This window comes from Nyctereutes procyonoides, unplaced genomic scaffold (genome assembly GCF_905146905.1).
Source record: "Nyctereutes procyonoides isolate TBG_1078 unplaced genomic scaffold, NYPRO_anot_genome, whole genome shotgun sequence".
Lineage (NCBI taxonomy): Eukaryota > Metazoa > Chordata > Mammalia > Carnivora > Canidae > Nyctereutes > Nyctereutes procyonoides.
The window spans coordinates 1,566,764-1,587,508 of record NW_026575135.1 but is presented as its reverse complement, the minus strand read 5'-3'; the positions used below and the strand labels follow the sequence as shown (position 1 = coordinate 1,587,508).

Sequence of the window (20,745 nt, the reverse complement as noted above, 5' to 3'; positions counted from 1 at the left end):
CACATTTGCAACAATAAAAATACAGCAACGGTTAAAAGCAGTCGCAGTTAAACAGAAGTGGAAACCCAGGGTTAGCCTAAATCTTTTTTTTAATTAAAAGTGAGGGAGGATTTCAAAGTTCTATTTCAGTCCCTCGGAGCGTCGAGGCAGTGAATCCGGAATGTTTATGTGGCTGGGCTGGGTGTCGGGGTGTCGGATGGCTTGAGATTTACGGGTCCAGGTCAGAGCCTGAGCAAACCCCGCAGAGTGGGAAACCGTGAGGACAGGCGCGGGGGATGGAAATCACACGCGCAGGAAAACCCGGGTTCAAATCCCAGCTCTGTCCCTGGTGACTGCAAGGGGATCACGTAACCCTGAGTGTCAGTCATGCCATCTGCAAAACAGGAAGGCAGGGCCTGCCTCGGGGACTCCCTGCAGGCTCTGGGTGAAATAATGGGGGCGGAACACGGGAGAAGTCATCCTCTGCAGGTTTTTACTCACCCTGCACCCGCCACAACCACCACAAAGGTTACCCTAAGTTACCCCAAGTCTCTGTATCACAGACACCTCTGGCATTCACCTCTTCTTCACTCGGGCCTGCTTTAATATCTAGATGAGCACTTCACCAACTGTGGTCTCAGGACACCTGACATGGGCACATCTGGACGCTTTTCAAAAGATTTTGAAAAAAAAAATGCTCTCGGGGTTAATAACTTACGGAAAAGGATCCCTGCAAAGCACATAGCCATGTCGGCACCTCCACCCTCTGCCTCTGGGATCCTCTCCCCCTACAGCTCACACAATCCACACGCCCCTCGCCCCCAATACCAGCTACACAGACGTACTTTGCTGGATGATTATGGCTCTAGCTGGTACAGACATATGTGCTACAAACACATGCATATATCTACACATCCATGCATTTTAAGAAATGCATGTGAGGAAGAAGAACGCACGCATCCCCACAGGTCCATGAGCACGTGGGTGTGTGCACGCGCGCACACACACACGCTGCTATACTCACGCGCCAGTACACTGAGGCCAAAGACATGTAAACAAAGTCTTTAATATAAAAAACTCCATTTCAAATACCAGTCCTGATCACTTCAATTCTAAGAGCCTTAGTTGACACATCTTCAAAATTGAAACTGTAATATCTACAATAACTACTTGATAGTTGTAAAATCAAATATATTACCATGCATGGAAGCCCTTATTCCATTGTCAGAAACATTGTAGGTGCTCAATAAATGTATGTCAAGAGCCCCAGAATCGTTTGTCTATCTTACCTGTTCGAAAAACATTCATCTCCACACAAGGTTATCCCATCTGAAGGCAGCGACTCTCTCTACCCATGAGTACATCCAAATACAGTCATAGGCTCGTGTGAAAACGATCCAGACTCAGGATTCAGGAGAGCAGCACACGTGCACCTGCATGCGTGAGTATGCACACGCGTGTGCTCATGGACACGTGTGCACACACACAGCTCCCGTGCCATAGAGCCAGAAGCTCTGCTGCACACCCTACCCCCCCTTTCAGCAGGTTCTCCCTGCACCTGTCAAAATACACGGCTGGATCTGAGGTCCTGTGGGACGATCTGGAGGGCACAATCCCTACACACGAAACGGATGCCAGGTCTTAAACAAACAAACAAACAAGACAAAACCAAAGACTTGGCGATATAAGCCAAGACTTCAGACACAATACAAGCAAGGGCACAGATGAACAAGGGTTTACCATGTGTTTACAAGAGGAGGGCCTGAGAGGAAAGACGGCAAGACTGGACGCCTGAGAGGAGAGGCCTAGCGTGCAAAAGACTTTTCTAGAAAGCTCATTAGACATCATATGGGAACCCCCATCGCCCCTCCCCTCCCCTCCTGAAGTTTACAGTCCCCAACAAGAAGGCCAGCATTTAGGGGGCTATTTTCTAAAATGGCACCATGGCTACGTTTGGCCCACGTGAAGCATTACAGCAGGGGATGGTCAGTAAGCATGAACGAACACATGAATTCCTCTTTCGCTTTGAGCTTTCCATTAAGTGTTCAGTTTAGGTGTCAATAAAGCCAACGGTCACCCCACCAAAAACCTGCACAATGTTCAGAAACCCCACTTGTCTCCACCAGCAGCGGTCACCGACGGTCTATATGTTGGCACTGATTGGACTAGATATTCATCATTAGTGTCATTAAGCTTTAGAGCTCCTTTGCGGCCACCTTTCCCCTGCACAAAGTTTCTTAAAAATGTTTGTATTTTTAATGCTATGTTAGTATTTTCCGTGAATTGGGAAGCAGGGTGGACCCGATAACCATAAAACGCCATTCTCTTCTAAAAGACTCTAATTTCATGATTCTATGATTTTTAAGATGTGGTGGTACCAAGAGTTGATTTTTATATCCCATGAATATTACATTCTATGAGTCTATGAGATTTTTGACACTAGTTTTTATTATTCTAAGATTCTCTGATTCTAAGGCTTGATAGATCCTAAAATTCTACAGCTATGACTCCAAGATGCCAATATTATAAGATTCTGACATTTGAGCTTACAACTCCAAGCCACCATTACGTACAAATGTGATTATCAGACTCTCCCCCATGAGACAGACGGAACCTAAGCCAGAGTCAAGGCAGCTGTACTCGGATGTGGAAGGTGGGGTGGTTGTGCACAGAGAGAAAAATGCTCACCTAAGACCAGAGCTCCTAAGACACATCTCACGGCTCTCCAAACACCTCCCGTGGCTCAGCGTCCCTTCCACACCCCATCCTACGGCCTACCCAGAGATGAGAATATTTGCTGCTGGAACACAGGTGATGCAGAGGCAAGGCTCAGCTGTTTCTTGCCATTTTATCCCCCAGCCTCTAGCACAAGGCCCGAACACAGAGGTTCTCAATAAACACGCACTATTGGATTCACCTCAATAAATATCACGTGCTCTTGGATTCACCTCCTTTTCCTCCTCTTCTTCCTGCTTGTCTTTCTCCATCACCTCTTACCAGGGTGTTGGAACTTCCACGCCCGTGAATCACACAATCCTCACAGGAATCCAGTGGTGGATGGGTTATCATCCCCCTTCGACCGACGACGAGCCTAAGGCCCAGAACGACTTTCCAAAGGCCACACAACTAAAGTGAAAGAGAAGGGATCAAACCCAAATTGTCTGCTCTGAGCTCAGTCCTCTTCCTTTATTCCATGCTGCCTTCTAAATGAACGTTCTTAGCGATAATTTAAAAATAACCAGAAAACCGCTACCCAAAGAGCCTCCACTTCCCGTTCCTGACTTTAACTCTGAATTCATTTTCTCAAATCCACGCCAATTCTTATCTCAGGATTTCCAATAATCGAGGACCTACCACACCCAACTGTTCATTTCATTCTTGAGCCTTTTTTTTTCCCCTCCTCTTGAGAGTGCTGTACATGGCATGTGTTTATTTTTCAATTAAAGCAAATTAAACTTAATTTTGTTTTGAGACTTTTTTATTATTATTATTTTTTTTTTTTTTAGAATTTCACAGCCCACGGTGAGATAATTGAGATCCCGCTGTTTCTGGAAGCACTATTTAGAGAGCAGGACTAGAACTGGCACAACCTTGGAGGAAGCCATCCTTAATCCCTCCCTCCCCTTCACCACCCGCCACGGTCACCTCGCCAATCTGTCCAATTCCTTGCCACTGTCCTGCCCCAGAAGGTCACGCATGTGTCATCTGAACCACAACCTGCCAAAGGGCCACCGACCCCGTCTCCCCTCCTCTCACCCTTCTTGTCTTAATCCCAGATCTGGTCATGTCAATCCTTCTCTTAAGAGTCATTGACAATTTTCTAAACACATATTACTTAATATGAGTTCCAAGGCTTTCTACGTTCCATCCCCGGGTTATTTCACCAGCATCACCCTGAGCATGTTCTCCAGTCACACTGAACTCCGTCCTCTCCCACTGTCCCCTTGGAATGTCCTTTTTCCAACTACCCAACTGGCTATCCGACCTCGACGGCTCATGCAGACAGACCTCCCCTCCATCTCCGGACATGCTGCCTATGTTCTAATTTCAGCAGCAACTACTCTCTATTATCTCAGTTTGCACATCTGTTTCCTCATCAAACTGGCAGAGCTTTAGATCAGGAAAATGTCCTATTCATCACAGATGGTCCAGAATCTGGAATATAGTAACTCCTCAAAAAGAAATATGTTTTTTTTGGGGGGAAAAAAACGAATGAGAAGAAAGCAGGAATAAACTAAAAGAGAGATAGAGGAGTATAAGGAGGGAGAGAAAAATAAGGCAAGAAGTTAAGACTATAAAGGTAGAAGGAAGGGAGGAAAGAAGGAGAGAGAGGGATGGAGGAAGGAGGGAGGGAGGTAGTAAGGAAGGTAAAACATTAAATCTGGGAAACTACCCTTCCTATTGTTCTTTATAATAATTTTCTTCATATGACCATCATGCTTGAAATAATAGAGGCCATCAGAATTGCTTATAAAACATTTTTCCTTATGCATAATATTCTGATTTTTCAATGGGAGGCATAGTTGTCGTGTGTACAGTCTCCTAAACTAAGCTGTATAGAATTATTAGTAAGAATTAAGTGAAAAACATAGAAAATTGAAATGTTGTGGTCAAAGAACTTTGAGAAAGCTTGAATCAGCTTGAAGATCTCCCCCCTATCAAAGAACTTTGCTGGAAACTCGAATTTGCTTATACGTAACCTGATTTCCAAGAAGAGGGTAGATCATGAAGCATCTCCCAGTTATTGGATCACGCTACACAAAAACTCCTTGGGGGGAAAAAAAAACTCCTTGGAGTTTTTGAAGAACTAGTGCACCATGGGATAGGATATGAAAATGCTCTGCCGATGGAAGGACGGCTGTCTGGGAGTCAGGGATCTGGGTCCTGGGTTAGCATCCCTACTAATAAAGACTGTGGCCTTTGTCACATGCCCTGACACTCCCCCCAGTGGAGTCTTCTTTTCCTTATCTGAAGAAAGAGGTAGGTTGGACATAATGGATCGTACAGTGTCTTCTGGCTCCATTCTAACGGTCCTAGATGAAGAGGAGACACGGGCGTGGTGTCATGTCTTTGTGTCTACCATCTGCTCTCCCTGGAAGGTCCCCGTTCCACGTCCACAAGTACAGGCCCCTCTCTCCAATGACACCGCCCCTCCTGAGCCCTTCCTGGGCAACGTGCAGTAGCACGCTTTCACTCCCAAGGTTTCCTAGGGAAACATTCCATTTCTACAAGAATCTGCCTTGAATATAACTCACACTCTCCTTAATTCATTTAATCTGTTGATGGCGATTCTATAGGTCATACGTTGTGATTACAAAGGTGGCGAAGGCGCAGTCTCACATATGCCTTCTGTTCCTTCGGAGCCCTGGGGGATATGTCACAGTCCGAGACGGTCTCCCGAAGAGCTCAGTACAATGACTTAATCTGGGACAGAATCTGTCATTTGTAAGTCCACTTTAGAGTCCATTTAACGTTTCAGCCAGTAATGTCAAGTCATTTTTTTAGAGCCTTGGAACTCCTTATTCAACTCCTACACAAAAAAGTAATAAAGCAAAGCAGACAAAGCGGCTGCTCTGGCGCAGACGGCATGGTGGCCAGCGTCACCTGCTCAGCGCCTCCTACGCCCGCGGTGGACCTCCTTACCCAAAATTAAAAACGGAAATGGGGTCGGAATGAAAGTCTTCTGATTCCAAGGTGGAAGCCTTGGATCACGCTACACAAAATGTGTTCAGGTTTGTGAAGAGGGAGCTTTAGAGAGTGTTTGGGAAGAAGGATGCTTTCCAAGTCATGGTCCGCAAAACACAGACACGTGAAATGATTCTGGGGGATACAGGGGTGGTGCTGCTTTTCTTGTCAGGGCGCAAGAGCCACTTTAACATGTATCAGAAAGTATAAATCATTGACCTAATCGTTGGTTTTTATGAGTAGCACTGCTCAGGCCAAGGCCAGACCAAAAAAAAAAAAAAAAAAAGAAAAAAAAAAGAAAGAAAAAAAAAGAAAAAATGAAGTCCTTTTAAATGTGATTTAGGACAAGTGACTTAGAAATTTAGCAAACTCTGCATTAAAGCATGTGCCCCTGCTCCTTTTCCTACCAAGAACCGCTCACTGAGCCCCCACTCCTGCTACTTAACGTGTTCATTACCCACAGAACGCCCATTCATCAAAGAAATATTAGGGGATGCAGGTTACATACAAAAGACCGAAATTCACTCATAATCTATCACCCAAAGACGACCACTCAACTATCCGGGTGCATCTGATAAAAGTGGCACGCCTCACCCGATATATATCCTACCTTGTCTATTTTTTTAAACTTACTAGTTCCCCCCAAAAATACACCCGTGTCGATAAACATCATCGCCAGGGCCGCCTACTGAGCACCTGGGGCACGTCGCTGAGTCCTTTCCCCGCGTGGAGTTCCCTTCTCAGAGCGAAGCCAGCAGGGAGGTATTGCTGTGAGCCCCAGTTCACAGATCACGTCCCTGGCCTTCGCCCCACTTTCTAACTGAAAAATGTGCTCCTCCTCCACATCCTCGGCGACCGCAGCTATCCCGTGACACTTTGTTCTGTGGTTTCTTTTTTTCTTTTATCCCAAACACTCTCTGAAGCTCCTTCTTCACAAACCTGCACACATATAACTAATTTACTTCTCAGAACAGGGTATTTCTTAAAATGGAAGGATCTAGGGGCCTCCAGGTGGCTCAGTGGGTTAGGCGTCTGCCTCCAGCTCAGGTCATGATCTCAGGGTCCCGGGGCGAGTCCCATATTGTGCTCTCTGCTCCACCAGGGAGCCTGCTTCTCCCTCTAGCCCTCCCCCTCGTCCTCCCCCCAACCCCTGCTCGAGCTCTCTCTCTTTCATGCTGTCTCTCAAATAAATAAAATCTTAAAAAAAAATACATGGAAAATGGAAGGATTTGTACCTTTGTTTTGAAAAATAGGATCAGAGGCAGAGATTATGGTTGTAATAGGGATAGAAATCGCGATCTAGGCCCTGCTCCCTCTGGGGGGCACCTCCTCCCCCTCCCTGCCCCTTGGTCACCTCCGTGTAGATGGTCTTACTGTTCATGCAGCTCACCAGGCCCAGTCCCACCTCAGCGACTGTATTCTTCTGCTCTATTCTTGCTAGAATGTTCTCTGCCCAGAAGAGCCTGGCTGTCCCCCACCCTCCCTGCAGATCTCCGCGCTGATGCTGCCCTTGCTCACGAGGCGAAACAGCACGGCCTCCCCAGCCAAGCCACCCCTCCGCACCTGACGCACGTACGTTCACTTGTCTGCCTGTTCATAGACTTGACCCCTGAGAGAGGATCCGCCCCAAGAAGGCAGGGGCAAGTCAGCGGAGCCCACTGCCGAGGGACTAGCTCCCACAACAGCATTTGGCATAAGCACTCAGGGAATGACGTTTATTTGTTTGTTGAAATGAAAGAACGAAAGTCACATTTTGTAAAGACATGTCCATATGGAATTCCACCAAGGCCACAGGACAGTGTCTTATTCCCTGCCTTCTTTCAACACTGGATGCTGCCATCAAAAAAGAAAAAAAAAAGCCATTCTGATGATGCCGTACCGTATTGCATTGCTGTGTTCATCTCTGATGGCTAGGGAACCTGAATATTCTAGCTTTTTCTAATAGGTTTGTTGGCCATGTGTGTTTCCCATTCCATTTTCAGCCGGAAGGTCCACCCCCAGATCACATTCTGATGGTAGATGATCTTATGACCACATCTGAGCTTATGTTCCATTAACAGGGAAGGAAAACTCTGCCTCGGACATTTCCCTGTGTGCATGTTGTTTTCCTGTTAATACCAATATCCCTTTCTTTATACCGTGTCTGTGCGTGTGCGTGCGCGTGGAAAGAGAGAGATCCGATACACACGTCATTTCTCTTGCGGCATCTGGCTGTCAACAATTCCATCTTGCCGTTTCCTGAGATGCTTTTTAAAAGTGCTCCTGGTTCCAGAGGTGGCTTTGGCGCATCTATTCCCGAGAAGAGTCACATCTTGGTTCTTGGCTCTGGCCCAGGGCCAGAAAGTAGCTTTCCTACGACTACGGGTCCTGGTCTGAGCAGCATTTGAACTTCCACAACCTAACGGTACAAATAAACACACGAAGCTAAGGTTTCCTGCTGAGGCATTGTGAAGTTAAATTACTATTTTAAGAGGCTATGAAGTTGGCAGCCAGAAAGCCCTGGAAGAGTGGAAGATATTCACGATGCTGACAGATAAAGAAGGAGAGAAAGCAAAATGCAGGTTATTAAGGAGATTTAAGAAGCCTCCCTCCAGTGGCACCGTTTATAACATCTCCTGGAACATGCAAGATAGATGCCTCGCGCACTGAGGAGCCTTAGAAGACGGGGATTGAGGGCCGGGCCCGCAGAATGCTGCGAGATTTGCAGCAATGGACCCGGCCCAAGACAGTGGAGGCAAAGCAGCAATAATCAACCTTGATTTGGGGAGGCCTGCAAGCCGCCGAGGGCCCGACACCGCCTTAGGCGGGCAGGCGGAGGGATGTCAATGCTCAGTGTGGATGGACACCTGTTGGACACCCACCCCACGCTATCACTCATTATGTGTCTTGGGGCGAATCCTTCCACCTCGGAGCCGCAAGGTCCTCATCTGGAAAATGGGGAGAATGATTATGCTGTTAAGAGTGAGACCGTGGAGCCTGAGCTAAAACACGTCACGAAACGCCAGCCCTTGGTAAAATGAATGATACAAGTGAGGGACTGGGGAGCCAGCGGGAGGGGGTGGTTAGCATGGTTCGCACAGGAGCATGAAGCACGCTGTCAATCATGCTTTCCCGCATGCACTTGCTGAGCAGCGGGCCACACAGCTGAGAAAACCAGACCCAGAGGTGCAGGGACATGGGCCGTCGGGGGGCTGGGTACTAGCAGCAACTCCGAGACAGTCTGACGTCAAACGGGGAAAATGGATACGTGAAAAAGAGAGAAGATTGATCTGGACTCTACGGAAGTGGATTTTCAGCTCCGATGGCTGACGGTCCTGTAGCTGGAACTGGCTTCTGACCCGTAGTAATAGAGACAATTAAACAATCTGCCTCGGTCTTTTGGATTTTATATCCATCCCCCCACACCTGTTCCTATGCTCTCAGTCTCTCCCCTAAGTGCTGGCACCACGCTGCCACCTTGGGGGAGGGGGACTGGTGAAAAGGATTGAGCAGGCTCCTGTGCAAGGTGCTGAGAGCCTTGACGCTGGGGATACCCTCTCCTCTCCTCCTGCGGGCCCGGGCAACATTTAATCTAATGCAACGGGGCGTAGTAATAATAACAAGCGGCCCCAGTGAATGTTCATGCGACGTGCACGGTCTGCCAGCCGTTGTCGGAAGCACTGATATCAGCCCATTAAACCCCCAGCACCTCCACCAGGAGTCGGGAGGGCCCTCCATTTTGCAGATTGGAAAACCGGCCCAGGAACGTGAGGTAATCTGGCCAAGGTCACGGAGTAGAGAGTGGAGGAGCCGGCATTCACGCTCCAGCACTAACGCTTTCAAGCCCTACACTTTCACGTCGGCCAGAAATAGCCCAAGTCCCCCACGCATCATGGACTCAGTGTGTGGCCTTGGACAGGTGACATCACTGTGCTGTGCCCTGGTTTCCTCAACTCTAGAACAAGGTCATGCCACTCATGCATGAGCTTGCTCAGAATAGTCAACAGGCTACCTACAACAGGGACCTATAAGAAGGACCTATAAGAAGGACCTACAACAGGGACCTATAACAGGGACCTATAACAAGGACCTATAACAGGGACCTAAAACAAGGACCTATAACAAGGACCTATAACAGGGACCTAAAACAAGGACCTATAACAAGGACCTATAACAAGGACCTACAACAAGGACTTATAACAGGGACCTATAACAGGGACCTAAAACAGGGACCTATAACAGGACCTAAAACAGGGACCTATAACAGGGACCTAAAACAAGGACCTATAACAAGGACCTACAACAAGGACCTATAACAAGGACCTACAACAAGGACTTATAACAGGGACCTATAACAGGGACCTAAAACAAGGACCTACAACAAGGACCTATAACAAGGACCTACAACAAGGACCTATAACAAGGACCTACAACAAGGACCTATAACAAGGACCTATAACAAGGACCTACAACAAGGACTTATAACAGGGACCTATAACAGGGACCTAAAACAAGGACCTATAACAAGGACCTATAACAAGGACCTACAACAAGGACCTATAAGAAGGACCTACAACAGGGACCTATAACAGGGACCTATAACAAGGACCTATAACAGGGACCTAAAACAAGGACCTATAACAAGGACCTACAACAAGGACCTATAACAAGGACCTACAACAAGGACCTATAACAAGGACCTACAACAAGGACTTATAACAGGGACCTATAACAGGGACCTAAAACAAGGACCTAAAACAAGGACCTATAACAAGGACCTATAACAAGGACCTACAACAAGGACCTATAACAAGGACCTACAACAAGGACTTATAACAGGGACCTATAACAGGGACCTAAAACAAGGACCTAAAACAAGAACCTACAACAAGGACCTATAACAAGGACCTATAACAAGGACCTACAACAAGGACCTATAACAGGGACTTATAACAGGGACCTAAAACAAGGACCTATAACAAGGACCTATAACAGGGACCTAAAACAAGGACCTCTAACAAGGACCTACAACAAGGACCTATAACAAGGACCTACAACAAGGACTTATAGCAGGGACCTAAAACAAGGACCTAAAACAAGGACCTATAACAAGGACCTATAACAAGGACCTATATCAAGGACCTATAACAAGGACCTACAACAAGGACCTATAACAAGGACCTACAACAAGGACCTGGCATAGCACAGAGCATAGAGGATGCACTGGGCAGCTCCACCTTCCCACCCCAGAAGGGCTTTGTCATCGTGGCAGTTGAGCCATCTCTGACTATTGTGGGTGAAGAACTTTCCAGAATCCCCTCAAATGCCACCCCATGTTCTAAATGCCCAATTCCCACCATCAGGAAGGAGAGGAGAGCGCAGGTAATATTTTCAGGGATCGTTTGTAAGACTTCACTGGACTCCGAAAGATGCTGGCCTGTTCATAAGCATTTAGAATCAAATTCTCTGTGACCCCTCTCAGCCCTCCTCTGCCTCGGCCCTCTCTGGCGATGGCATCTGGTGAGGACGACTTCATCAAAGAGTCTCACCTCCATCATTCGTCTCAGCGGAAAAACCCTATTACCACCCCCTGCCAGGTAATCTATTTTTTGAGCTTTCCCCTACATTCCTAAACACACCAAAGCGCTGATTTTCTTTTTTTAATGGCCCTTCTGCTTTGTGCAGATGTTTTTTAGCGCGCCAGCCAAGACGCTCCGGGGCCCTCCCCCCCCACGTGCCCGTGAACTCAGAGCCCATCAAAATCCACGAGAAATGTGGCTTCTCCACCCCCCGCAAGCTGAACCGTACTCGCCGAAGGCAGATGCCCCTGGCACGGTTTATCCCGGGGCTTCCATGGCCCCCCAGAATCTCACTCCCTCAGTGATGCTCCTTCTCAGGTGGGAGACGCGGGAACCCATGCTCCGAAGCGGCCCTCGGCGGCCACCCTTCGTCTGGGGGACCCAACTGTGACCTCTAACTCGGCTGCTGCACGTTGCCCCCAGGATCCACCCATTCTCCTGGGGGCGCCCCCTGGCTCATTTGCAGGACCGCTGAAGGGCTGGGGGAATTCTAGCTGGGCAACCCCCGCGGGCCAGGGTGGGGTTAGCCCTTACACGGGGCTCTAGCTGCTGCGATGGGCCATTACTTGGACGCCTGCCGCTCCAACCTTTGCAGTTTGCACAAAAACCACTGCATCGTGCATTTGTGGAGAGCCTCCCGAATCCACCTCCTCACCGGGGTGCGGTGGGGGCTACGGTCTCTTAGCTGCCCCAGAGGGGCCCCAACATCGTGGCAGGCGGCTCTGCACCCTGGGAGAAAAGCTCCCCGCACTGGGAACAAGGCTCGTTCAGAATGATCTATCTGGGGCCAGCGGCGGGGCCTGCACCAGGTTTCTCCGCCCATGCGCGTCCTCCACCGGGGAGCGGACAGGCCGCTCACCCCTCTTAACCTGCTCGCACCGGCCTCGTGCAATCCATGCTCCTGGAGGCTACCTGCAATCTCCCAAACACGGTTCTTTTGAGATACGAGATCCCCCTCGCCCTCATGTGAAAAAAAAGAAATTAATTTCACTTTTCCTCAGCCTCATTATCTTCTTAATTGTCTTCTTGGCCCCCTCAGTAGCAAGGACTGTCTACGGATTTCTAGGCAGCCTTTTTAGGCTACTGCGTTCCAGGAGGACAGTGGGCTTCACGCTGCCACTTAATCGCTCTGATATTAAGAGGTACAACAGTGTGGGATTCCCAGGTGGCTCAGCGGTTTGGCACCTGCCTTCGGCCCAGGGCGTGATCCTGGAGTCCTGGGATCGAGACCCATATCGGGCTCCCTGCATGGAGCCTGCTTCTCCCTCTGCCCCCCTCTCTCATGAATAAATAAATAAAATCTTAAAAAAAAAAAGAGGTACAAGAATGGCACATCTCTCGCTTGCAAGCACCACATCTTGAGTCACGGTCTGTGCCCTGAGGTGTGACCTCTCTCTGATTTGCTCGTTTTTGAGAAGGTATCTAAAGACTATGAGGAAGCACGGCCGTCGTGTGCTCTCTGTCCGCCCTCTTGCAAGAACTCGGTGGTGCAGGATTTCGCTGAGCTGGGGCAAATCCCCTTGGTGGTCTGGTCCTCCTCAGCTAGCAGGAGGCAAGCCCAGAGAGGGGCAGATGTGTCCTTAGGATGGTCCAGATATAGAGCGAGAGGAGCCGGGACGAGAATCGGGTGCCAGGCCCCTACGCTCTCACTGTGCGGAATGGAGAAGGAAAACGAAAAGATAATGTTGTCTGATCTCCAGACCCTACAGTCACTGCCGTCTTCCTCCTCCCCACCACTGCCACCTGCACCGTCCTCTAATCTTTACCTACCCGACACTCTCAGACTTCTGAAAGGACAGTTGTCCGTCCACCATGAACGATCATTATGGATTCGCAGGCCTCCTGTTGGATGGCCAGCACCTGGCAGGGTTCCTCGCCGTCTCCACCAAGCCCTTTTGTTCAAGGCCTTTCCCGGACATGATACCCCATAAATGTTTGCTGATCCAAAATGATTCCAGCCTTCGTTTTATCTTACCAGACTTCAAGTATCTGCTCCATGTAGTCATTCTCTTTCTCCTTCCTCCTAGCCATTTCCCCCCGTCCAGGTCTTCCCCTCCCTTTAGAGCTGCACGCGCCCAGAGTGTGCAGCACCCAGAGCAGGACTAGAAGTTAAGATGGAAAAACCCACTGAAAGGATGGATTAAAAGTGGACAAGATGAGGGGCGCCTGGGTGGCTCAGTAGGCAGGCATCTGACTCTTGGGTTTTGGCTCAGGTCATGATCCCGGGGTCCTGGGATGGAGCCCGGGTTCGGGCTCTGTGCTCAGTGAGGAGTCTGCTTGAGGTTTTCTCTCCCCCTCTGCCCCTTGCCCCCAACCCTTCCTCATGTGCCCATGTATTGGTGCTCTCTCTGGTTCTCTCTCAAATAAATAAACAAACACATCTTTTTTTTTTAAAAAATGTACAAGACAGACACGTGGCCAGGGCACCTGATGCTGAGCTTCTGTCAATCTCCACACTCTTCTCAGCTCAGTCCTCGGGCTGCCCACTCCCCAAGCAGAGACATTTTAAGGGTGGTGGGGATGAACGGCAGGGGTGGTGGTGTAATTCTAGGCTTTTTATTCCTGCATCTTTTACAAGGCCTTTTGATCTGGCCCCACCTGACTTTCTTATTTCTGTCTCATGACACTCTCCTCATTGGAGAGCTCCAGCCACAGGACTGCTCGGACCCCCTCGGTTTGCACAGGTTTAGTGACTTCTTCTTGGTCATCTCTGCCACACGCTGGCTTCTCCTCACTGAAGCAGCTCCAAAGCCACGCCCTCGGAGAGGTCTCTCCCTCTCGGCTACCCTGTCTACTGTTACATCATCCACATTCCTAATTGTTTGCATGGCATTTACTATCACATGAAATTGTTTTGCTCATCTATTTGTTTACCCATTTGGACCCATCTCTCCCCACAAGAGTATGAGCTCCATGAAAAGAAGACCATGGTCACATGACATCTCTGGCGTCCAGACTGGATGTTCAGTGGAGTAGCCACTCATCACAGAGAGCTTTGAAATTAAAATTAAGGGCAGCCCCTTTGGCCCAGCGGTTTAGCGCCGCCTTCAGCCCAGGGCCTGACCCTGGAGATCCAGGATCGAGTCCCACATCGGGCTCCCTGCAAGGAGCCTGCTTCTCCCTCTGCCTGTGTCTCTGCCCCCCTCTCTCTCTGTGTCTCTCATGAATAAATAAATAAAATCTTAAAAATAAATAAATAAAGCTATCAATTAAAAAAAAGAAATTAAAATTAAAATTGGATTCCGTTAAATGCTCGGTTCATGGGGGCACCTGGGCGGCTCAGCTGGTTAAGCGTCCCAGGGTCCTGGGAGAGAGTCCTGAGTCAAGTCGGGCCCCTTGCTCAGCAGGGAGTCTGCTTCTCCCTCTCCCTCTCCCTCTGTACTTCGCCCTGTTCAGGCTCCCTCTCTAAGAAACAAATAATTAAAAAAAAATTCAGTTCATCAGTAACACCACCCACATTTCAAGTGCTCAGAGTCACACGTGCTTAGTGGCTACCATACTTATTGCCCAGCACAGGGAACATATCCATTATCACAGCAAGGTCTACTTGATAGCATGGGTCTGGAGCAACGCTTGAAAAATAGTCATCACCTAATAAATATTTGTTGAATAAATGGATGAATCAATGCCCCTTTTAATCCTTACTCAACTGTAGGTCGCCCTTCCCCTTTTGTGGTTTCTAAACCCTACAAACGTGATCAACTAGAGGATGCCCAGAGAACGACATTCAGTTTGGCCAGGGGCCCAAACGAACGTTACAGGAGACAGGGTTGTGGCAAGAGGCCCTCCCGGAGGAGAATACTTATGATGATATGATTATGCTTCCACAATAGAGGAAGAACTGATCATTAGAAGAGAATTATATTTGTGTTGTATGATTTCAGAGACTTAAGGACAAAAAGGGCAGATTTAGGGACACAGTGAGAAAACATCCCAGCAAAGCTCTCCCTATACAACCTAGGCTGATTTGTGCGATAATGACTTCACCATTGCCAAAAGTACTAAAAATGAGACTGAGCGGATATGTGTTACAGGTATTACGGAAAAAAAAAGGGATACTTGATTCTCAAATACGGAGAAAGGTCTAGTTATTGAGAAACCTTAAAACGCTGAGATTCTTTGATCAAATGGCCCCATGACCCCTTCATAACATCAATTTCAAAGAGTTAATACTATGCCCTGATCTATACTAAAATCCCCTGAACAACCCAACCCTGTTGCTCATCCACGATGGTTACCATTAACTCAGTGGTCTGTCTACCGGAAAAAGCAGAGATGCTGAAACAAGGGGCAGTTAGGTCCCAAGTGTAGCTGTGCTGCCCACGTGACCTTGGGCAAGGGACCTAGCCAGCATGAGGTTCACTTCCTTCTTCTATTGAAAGGGCTGTGTCTGTCTCACTGGGTGGGAGGGAAGATTAAATGAGAAGAAGACTAAAGACCCTGGAACGCAGTAGGGCAACGTTCGCTTCCAGGTAGGATATAATTTCACCTGCCTGTTTCATCACCGATATGCCCATATTGACGGTATTAGGCAGCACGATTTTGAAGCCATGATCCTATTGCTTTGCATGAACACGAAACAGTTATCAAAGGAGGGAGAGTGAGACAGAGAGGGAGAGAGACGACAGCTATGATTGAGACCAGACTCAAACGCAACAGCAAACATACACAGAGCAACTACTCTGTGTCAGTCCCCGGGGATTAAAAAAAAAAAAATGCTCTTACCAAGACCATATTGAGGAGGGCAAGCGAGGCATATACCCATGGAGCTACAAAATAGGGCAAACACAGACCCAGCTAAAATAGAATCTCAGACAAAATCATATGAGAGGACAGGGGAGAGAGAGTGATTTATTCCAAAATAAGATTTCGGGAAGACGTTTTGGAAGGGTCAATTGAGCTGGACGTTAAAACACCGGTAGGATTTTTTTTTTTTTTTTTTAAGTAGACGCCGAAGCTGAGAGATAGAGGGAAGATAAAGGTATTCCTTGGAGAAAGGGTTAGAGTGGAAAAACGACTGAGGGGGATTATCTGGAGAATGACATGAGAAAATTGGTCCTCTTCACATGACCCCCATTTTGTCTTTAATATGATTACCAGAGGTTCAGTGGCCAATTCATTAATCTTTGAATTTTAGCCAGGGGAACGCGGGGAGAGAAGGGCAGGTTATGTCTAACCCTCGTGGCCTGTTCAGGGGACGCGTACTGGTGACTTCATCTAAGGAACTGGGAGGGAACAAGCTAGAGGATGTGAATCCAAAAATGTCTCCTCACACCACCCAAGGCCCCTTTGGGCAAAGACCCTCCTGAGAAATGGAAGACTTTGTGGTCAATAGCCTAAACTCTTGCAAGCACGACGGCATCTTATTTGGACCGGCCAGGGGAGAGGGTTTCCAAAGTCCCCACCTGTACCACTGTCAAATACGTTCACTGCAGCCTGAGCTGGGCCACGGAAACTCAACGGGGGCCCAACAGCGGATTTGGAATCTCGGAGCTGATTCTCCTTGGTTGAAATGGAGTCACAGCTCCCCCTTCTGGGAGCTCAAGTGCCATCCAGCCTCGCAAAAAGCCTGCGTGGAAAAAGGCTCCACTGCAGATGGGCCTGAAACCCCCATGTTTTTTCCCAGTGCTCGCCGGCACCCCGAAACGAGCATCGAGGAGTCGGGGAGCACTTCTGTGTGGACGTGGTCGGAGCCTGTCCCTCCCGGGGATGTATATCCCCCCTTCCCTGGGGTGATGAGTCCCAGTCTCCGTGTGGGTGATGCCTTTATATAGGGGAACACAATTTGGTGCGGAGGTTGAAATCCCCTTTTGGGGAATATGGCAAGTAGGAAAGGTTTCTAAATCTGTGTGCACATGTGTGTGTGTGAGCGCATGTGTACACGCGTGCTTGGGCATGATCCTGCCACGGCAGCCCGAATACTCGCACGGGGCAAGAGTCTCCTGAATATAAAGAAATTAATTTGCCTGTAGTATTCGCGTCAGTAGAAGGGTGTACACTTGGCTCTCTGGAAGGCGACGTTTTCCCTAATAAAGAACTCAGGTACCGTCCGGAGGCTCCGCTGGACTCCGTCTACCAGCCACAGTCGGCACTGAGTCCATGCCTACACGTGATTCGGTGTGTGTGCGCCCGTGTGTGCGTATCTGTGTGCGTGTCTGTCTGTCTAGCAGGGGCAGTGATCAAGGCCCTGGACCCTCTCCCTCCGAGGTCCGGTTTCCAGACAGAGCAGCTCTGAAATGAGAAGCCTGGGTGTGTGTGTGTGGGGGGGAGACAGTGATTGTTTTGGGTGGGAGCATAGTGGTCAGATGGGGCCGCCGCGCAGTCCCTGGGAGGGGGGACGAGTGGAAAGGACGCTGACCTGGGCGGCGGGCACCCGCCCCAGCCCGAGCACACCACCAACTTGCTGGAGACTGTTAGGGAATTCTCAGCCCCTCTCGGGCCGCAGTCCTGCCTGTCTGCTCTTCAATATTCCTCCGGCTTCAACTGTCTATGAATTGGAAAAGAGATAAAGCGAGAGCAGTTCCGAACATCGGGTCTCCTCCTTTGATGTCACACCCCGCACCCAAAACGAACTAGGGGGCCCTGCTCTGGCCTGAGTTTCTGGAAGCAGATTCCTTGTGGCCCCGTGAAGGCTGCAGCCTGCGGTGTCAGCCTCTGGCCAGAGACTTGTGTGTCTGCAAGTGCCTGCAGGTAGCACCGTCACCCACCCGCCAGGGCAGGTTCTTTGCAAACACATGTTTGCTTTTATCTCTCCCAGAAGACACACGCACACGCACACACACACGCACACGCACACGCACACACGTGCACGCACACATATATCATTTTAAAAACACAATTCTATTTCTACTTTTCTTTTCCTCCAAAGGTCTTCCCAGAGGCTGTCTGCCAGCCAGGGGAGACAGGAGGCCGTCCCGGCCATCAGCCCTTGCCCACGCCAGCCTCCATGGCTGACGGCAGCTCGGCTGCCTCTTCTTACCTTGGGAAAGTAACAGCTGCCGAGTCGGGAAGCCATGCTAACAGCAGTAAAACTCAGCATTTTTTGCTGAGTAGGGCGAGCCTGTAAGAGGCAGCCGGGAATCAAATCAATGGCTGGCCCCAGAGTCCAAGCCCAGCAGGACCCAGCCGGGGCGGCCAAGAGACTTACCCGGGGAGCCCCGCGGAGGTGGGGAGGGAGGAAGAGGGACTGGACCCAAACCGGCTTCCTTACTGGCATTCCCCGCACGGCCCCCATGCCCTTGGCAGGATTTTGGAGCCAAGCAAGAGATGTGAGGTGCAAATCGACAGCAGTTTAAGTCAATTACCGCCTCGTTCTGCCCTGAGTTCCCCACCCACAACCCTTCACAGATTGTAGAGGTCTCTCAGCACCGAAACACACGCACGCACACGCACATGCACACACACACATGCACGCACATGCTCTCTGCTCTCCCATTTCCTCCAACTCCAGTGGAGCCATGGGGAGGCACAGTTTAGGGAGAGCTTGTCTTGGGGCTCCCCAGGCCTCTCCGAAATGGGGTCGGGAAGGAGGGATGTCTTAGGCAAGTGCCCCATCCATCTCCTCCCATATTACCGAGAGCTGCCCGCCCCCCCACCATGAGATTTTCTCTGTGATCCTGTGTAACTACGATGGATGAGCAGGTCCCCGAGGACTCTTCCGGCCTTTCCCTTTGGGGGGGGGGGTCCATGCAAACTTGCCCAGATCCTCCCCATAAAGCACCAGGAGCAGGAGGTGTGCTGGAGGTAGGGCAGGCTCTATCCCAGACTTGCCAAGCCCCACAGAAGGAGCCCACCGCCGCTCACTTCCTTCCTCTGTCACCCACTGCCCAGTGACTCCAAATTCCCATCAGAATCCTGGAGCCTGCCCAGTGTGGAATTTAAAGTGACAGCGTGTCATTGCCTCGGGGTCTGGCCATTTCTCTTTTCATATTAACCGGTGAGTCCAAGCGCAGCGGCTCTCCAGCGTTTGGGGGCATCTTGCCTCAAGGGTGCCAATACTGGGGTACACGGGATGCCCTCCTCATCCCCCCAAGGCTGCCCAGACCCCGAGCCCCGAGGCCGGGCGCACGGCGGGCGGCGGCGGCGGCGGGTTTCCCGGTGGTGCGTGATCCTGTAGTGAGGACCCCGCTCCATGGAAGCTGGAGGGGCCTCCCTGGGAAGACACACGAGCGCGCACACCCAACACACACGTACGAGCATGCACAGGCACATCGCGCCCTAAGTAGGTTAGAGGACCTCCGGGCGCCCCCCGACACACACGGGCGCGCGCACACGCCGCTGCACACGCAGGCTCACAGGCTCACACACGCTCACACGCGCACGCGGCGGCACATCGAGTTCCCAGCGCGGGCACACGTCGGGAGCGCGCGGGGGGCGCGGGGGGCGCGGGGGCCGCGGCGGGGGCGCCCCGAGGGCGGCGGGGGCCCCGGGCAGGGGCTGCGCGGCGCCGCCTTACCTGGACTCAGCGCCCGGCCCCGGCGGCGTTGAGCTGCGGGAGGACGCCCGTCATTCGGCTCGCGGGCAACTTGGGAGAGCGCGGCGGCCAGCGCGCATTCCGGGAGCGGCGCGGGGACTGCGGGCGCGCGGGGACCTGGCTCCCGGCAGCCTGGCTCATGCTCAGCCGTCCAGTCCCCTTCGGCGGCCCCGAGCGCGGAGGCAGGGATCCCGGCCCCGGGGGCGGTCGCTCCTCCCCCGGCCTCCCGGCTCCCCGGCTCCCCGGCTCCGCGGCGCTCGCCCGCCTGCCCCCCGCGCGCGATGGGCCCGCAGCCGTGGGGACCCGGAGCCAGGCGGCGGCGACTGTACCGGGGAGTCCGCGAGCGCCGCGGTGTCGGGGCGGGGAGCCGGGGGCCGGGCTGCGCGGGGGGCGGGGCCTGGCCGGGCGGGCGGCGGGGACTGGGGGAGCGGCGCCGGGCGGGGGCGGGGCGGGGGCGGGGGGCGGAGCGCGCGGCCCGGCCCCGCGGAGGAGGGTTTTGTACAGCTTCAGGCGGAGGAGGACGAGGAGGAGGAGAGGGGATGGAGAGGGGCAGAGGGGGGGAGAGGGGATGGAGAGGGGCAGAGGGGGCGAGAGGGGATGGAGAGGGGGGAGAGGCAGGGGGGGAGAGAGGGGATGGAGAGGGCAGAGGGCGGAGAGGGCAGGGGGGAGAGGGATGGAGACGGGCAGAGGGGGGGAGAGGGGATGGAGAGAGGGAAGGGGGAGAGGGACGGGGCAGAAGGAGGAAGAGGGGGACAGGAGACAGGGGGAGACAGGGACGGGGGAGAGAGGGACAGAGGGGGGGAGAGGGGCAGAGGGGGAGAGGGGATGGAGGGGGCAGAGGGGCAGAGGGGCAGAGGGGGACGGGGAGGGCACAGGGGCAGGCCCTCTCCAAGGGAGGGGCGGCTGGGGGGCGCCAGGGCTAGCCCCTAGGGAGCCTCTGGGCCTGCGGACAGGGTGGCGCGGCCCGGGGGACATGTGCGCAAACCCCGCAGCGAGCTGCCCCCCAGCGTGCCCGTGGCCGTGCGCGGCGCGGGTGCCAGGGCGTCTGTG

At 51.5% G+C, this 20,745-nt stretch overlaps 1 protein-coding gene across 2 annotated transcripts in view; it reads right to left on the bottom strand.

Annotated features, from left to right (window-relative positions):
• Window positions 1-19,926, bottom strand: part of BRINP1 (BMP/retinoic acid inducible neural specific 1) — a 171,035-nt gene extending 151,109 nt beyond the window's left edge. Inside the window, exon 1 of one of the 2 annotated variants that reach the window (XM_055301581.1) lies at window positions 19,678-19,926. The gene's annotated coding sequence lies outside the window, so the exon portion shown is untranslated. Of the gene's footprint in view, window positions 1-7,852; window positions 7,904-19,677 lie in introns of those variants that run through there. The other variant, XM_055301582.1, reaches the window with a different exon arrangement.
• Between the last annotated feature and the right edge of the window lie 819 nt (window positions 19,927-20,745).